Genomic DNA, 4,936 nt, shown 5'->3' with positions numbered 1-4,936 from the left:
CCCGGTTTGGGGGGCCATCGGGGCCGGCTGAAGAATCGCCCATACTCTGCCATAGGCAGCCCACGGTCCATCCGATCAGAGCAATGCCGGGCGGCCGGCAACCTATGGATCATAACACATCAACGGAGGCATGATAAGAGCATCTTTTATTATCTGCCAAGAAATATAGACCATCACAATGTTCCCCAACTTTCAGCTTCTACCACATCGCTGGGGAGTTTATTCCACTGTGTGACTACTCTCTCTCTATCTCTCTCTCTCTCTCTCTCTCTCTCTGTGTGTGTGTGTGTGTGTGTGTGTGTGTGTGTGTGTGTGTGTGTGTACAGCAGTGTCTCCGGTTTTCCTTTTGGAATGCCTTGAAGCCGGGGGGGCTTTGCACTCATGAGAACATAGGGTGTCCTTGCCCTCCTTTCGCAGCCCAGGGCATTGAGAGATCCCTAGACGGGGAAATTACTTTCAAACTGCAGTACCGAAATGTGTCCGTTAGATGGTAGCATGCACCAAGGAATGAAGGAAAGTGCAAAACAAAATGAAAAGGCACATCGCCTGGGCGAAAAATAATCATAACAAATCAACGGGGGCATTTCTCGGAAAACTAACACCGGGGCAGTGCTCAGGGGGGTCCCACCTCGTGGCCACCCGGTTTGGGGGGCGATCGGGGCCGGTTCCGAAAATCGCTAAATCTCCCATAGCCAGCCCACGCTCCATCCGATAGAGCACTGCCGGGCGGCCGGCCGGCAACTACGGATCATAACAAATCAACGGGGGCATTTCTCGGAAAACTAACACCGGGGCAGTGCTCAGGGGGGTCCCACCTCGTGGCCACCCGGTTTGGGGGGCGATCGGGGCCGGTTCCGAAAATCGCTAAATCTCCCATAGCCAGCCCACGCTCCATCCGATAGAGCACTGCCGGGCGGCCGGCCGGCAACTACGGATCATAACAAATCAACGGGGGCATTTCTCGGAAAACTAACACCGGGGCAGTGCTCAGGGGGGTCCCACCTCGTGGCCACCCGGGTCTGGGACCGATGGGAGCACTTTAAAATTTTCGAGTCAGGGGACCAGACGGCCGAGTGAAAAACTTTGAAAAATATTCTATCTCCTCACTCCCATTGACTTTACATTAGGGCGACCAGGCGGCCGGCGGAAAAAAAATCATAACAAATCAACGGGGGCATTTCTCCGAAAACTAACACCGGGGCTGTGCTCAGGGGGCTCCCAGCTATCAGCCACCCTATCCCGGGACCGATGGGAGCACTTTAAAATTTTCGAGTCAGGGGACCAGACGGCCGAGTGAAAAACTTTGAAAAATATTCTATCTCCTCACTCCCATTGACTTTACATTAGGGCGACCAGGCGGCCGGCGGAAAAAAAATCATAACAAATCAACGGGGGCATTTCTCCGAAAACTAACACCGGGGCTGTGCTCAGGGGGCTCCCAGCTATCAGCCACCCTATCCCGGGACCGATGGGAGCACTTTAAAATTTTCGAGTCAGGGGACCAGACGGCCGAGTGAAAAACTTTGAAAAATATTCTATCTCCTCACTCCCATTGACTTTACATTAGGGCGACCAGGCGGCCGGCGGAAAAAAAATCATAACAAATCAACGGGGGCATTTCTCCGAAAACTAACACCGGGGCTGTGCTCAGGGGGCTCCCAGCTATCAGCCACCCTATCCCGGGACCGATGGGAGCACTTTAAAATTTTCGAGTCAGGGGACCAGACGGCCGAGTGAAAAACTTTGAAAAATATTCTATCTCCTCACTCCCATTGACTTTACATTAGGGCGACCAGGCGGCCGGCGGAAAAAAAATCATAACAAATCAACGGGGGCATTTCTCCGAAAACTAACACCGGGGCTGTGCTCAGGGGGCTCCCAGCTATCAGCCACCCTATCCCGGGACCGATGGGAGCACTTTAAAATTTTCGAGTCAGGGGACCAGACGGCCGAGTGAAAAACTTTGAAAAATATTCTATCTCCTCACTCCCATTGACTTTACATTAGGGCGACCAGGCGGCCGGCGGAAAAAAAATCATAACAAATCAACGGGGGCATTTCTCCGAAAACTAACACCGGGGCTGTGCTCAGGGGGCTCCCAGCTATCAGCCACCCTATCCCGGGACCGATGGGAGCACTTTAAAATTTTCGAGTCAGGGGACCAGACGGCCGAGTGAAAAACTTTGAAAAATATTCTATCTCCTCACTCCCATTGACTTTACATTAGGGCGACCAGGCGGCCGGCGGAAAAAAAATCATAACAAATCAACGGAGGCATTTCTCCGAAAACTAACACCGGGGCAGTGCTCAGGGGGCTCCCAGCTATCAGCCCCCCGGGTCTGGGGGCATTGTTTTTCTTTTTAATCATTTTGAGCATTTCCCCCAGTTTAGAGATGTGTGCCCCTAGACAACCCATTGAGAATAACTATGAAATGTTCTGAAGTTTTGATTTTCAAATGTCGGTGAAAATTGAAAAACGTCATATATTCTTCAAAGGAAGCATGGGGCGATGGTAGGGAGAGTCCCCGCAGCGTGCCTCGGCGGCGATGGGAGCGTTTTCGATGTCCCCGCCCCCCCCCCCATAGGGATAGAAGGGGAGTTAGGTGACCAGGCGTCCCGGGTCCCAAAAATCGAAAAATTAATATAGAATGCTTTTTAATCCAGAAATAAAGTAGGGGGCAGTCCTGGTGAGAGTCCCAGCCACAGCCCCAGTGTGTTTTGGAGCCGTTTGGGGCCGGGTGAAAAACTTTGAAAAATGTTCTATCTCCTCACTCCCATTGACTTTACATTAGGGCGACCAGGCGGCCGGCGGAAAAAAAATCATAACAAATCAACGGAGGCATTTCTCCGAAAACTAACACCGGGGCAGTGCTCAGGGGGCTCCCAGCTATCAGCCACCCTATCCCGGGACCGATGGGAGCACTTTAAAATTTTCGAGTTAGGGGACCAGGCGGCCGAGTGAAAAACTTTGAAAAATTTTCTATCTCCTCACTCCCATTGACTTTGCATTAGGGCGACCAGGCGGCCGGCGGAAAAAAAATCATAACAAATCAACGGGGGCATTTCTCCGAAAACTAACACCGGGGCAGTGCTCAGGGGGCTCCCAGCTATCAGCCACCCTATCCCGGGACCGATGGGAGCACTTTAAAATTTTCGAGTTAGGGGACCAGGCGGCCGAGTGAAAAACTTAGAAAAATTTTCTATCTCCCCTAGGTGACCAGGCAGCCGGAGCTGATTTTTCTGACCCCTAAAACAATTATTAAAAGGTATTTTTTCGCCAAACTAAGACTTTTAAAATTCAAATAGGATGATTATCTACTGCCCCAGTGGGTTTTTGAACCATTTTAAGCCTTTTTGACAGTTTTCATTTTTCCCCCATTGACTTCAATGGGAGTTAGGTGACCAGTCCTCCGACTTTTGAACCTCTCCTGGGGGGGCTGTGAGCCCCCGATTTCTTTGCAAAGCACGTCATTCGATTCGTCTCAGTCCCCTCTATATACCCCGTGTGTTTGTTTTCTCGAAAAACCCCCGGAACACGGTTTTTTAGGGGGGGGGTGGGGGGGGGGTACTTCGGAGCCATTTGGGGGGGGGTAAACGACATTTCCCGAAATTAATTTTAACACAGCCTTCCTCAGAATCGCTTTTCCAACAAAATCCTTTTTATTTCGAGTCTCTACGATGTTCCTAAGTGGTCGAAACCACTTTTGGACAGTTTTTACACCAAACGGCTCGGGCGCACAGCGGGCCGTGTGCCGATGGGCGGTTCTCGCGGGTCTGAGGCGGGGCTAGGCTGCTCGCGGCGGGCATGGGAGTGCCGTGTGCAGCCGCCACAGTGTTCCAGGCTGTCAGCATTTCTCTACGGTGCCGGGGGAAATACAGGAACTGGGTTTTTGAAGACACTTAGTGCAATGAGAGAGGTCAAAACTGAGCTAAGGGCACTTGCTGGAGGAAAGTGGCTGGGCCCCGCTAGCTCTTTTACGGACACTTTCTGGACTTGGCCCGGGATTTTCAGACGGTTCTTTGCGACTGTCTGATCATCCAGCGAAATGCAAGGGGGGGAACGGTCCCGGCCGCACCCCGCGTTTCAGGCCTCGTCGGCGGCCCGCTCCGGCGGCTGCGCCCGCTAAGTCTTCGCGGCCCGCCGTGGAGAGTGTGTATGCTGCCCGCCCCAGACGTTCACCCCAAGGGCTTGCGGGCCTTTAAGGGTCTGTCTTTCGGGGTTTCACGGGCTCTGACCTCACCTCCCTGTGGTTCCCGACCGGGGTGTATGTATGCTGCCCGCCCCAGACGTTCACCCCAAGGGCTTGCGGGCCTTTAAGGGTCTGTCTTTCGGGGTTTCACGGGCTCTGACATCTCCCCGGTGGTTCCCACGGAACGGACATATGTATGCTGCCCGCCCCCGGCAGGAACCCCAAGGGCTTGCGGGCCTTTAAGGGTGAGTGCGGGGGGCGTACGGGCTCTGACATATCTCCGGTGGCTCCCACGGAACGGACATATGTATGCTGCCCGCCCCCGGCAGGAACCCCAAGGGCTTGCGGGCCTTTAAGGGTGAGTGCGGGGGGCGTACGGGCTCTGACATATCTCCGGTGGCTCACACGGAACGGACATATGTATGCTGCCCGCCCCCGGCAGGAACCCCAAGGGCTTGCGGGCCTTTAAGGGTGAGTGCGGGGGGCGTACGGGCTCTGACATATCTCCGGTGGCTCCCACGGAACGGACATATGTATGCTGCCCGCCCCCGGCAGGAACCCCAAGGGCTTGCGGGCCTTTAAGGGTGAGTGCGGGGGGCGTACGGGCTCTGACATATCTCCGGTGGCTCCCACGGAACGGACATATGTATGCTGCCCGCCCCCCGGCAGGAACCCCAAGGGCTGTCCCGGCCTTTAAGGGTGAGTGCGGGGGGCGTACGGGCTCTGACATATCTCCGGTGGCTGCC

The sequence above is a fragment of the Amia ocellicauda genome, unplaced genomic scaffold (assembly GCF_036373705.1).
Source record: "Amia ocellicauda isolate fAmiCal2 unplaced genomic scaffold, fAmiCal2.hap1 HAP1_SCAFFOLD_182, whole genome shotgun sequence".
Lineage (NCBI taxonomy): Eukaryota > Metazoa > Chordata > Actinopteri > Amiiformes > Amiidae > Amia > Amia ocellicauda.
This window is presented reverse-complemented; position numbering follows the sequence as displayed.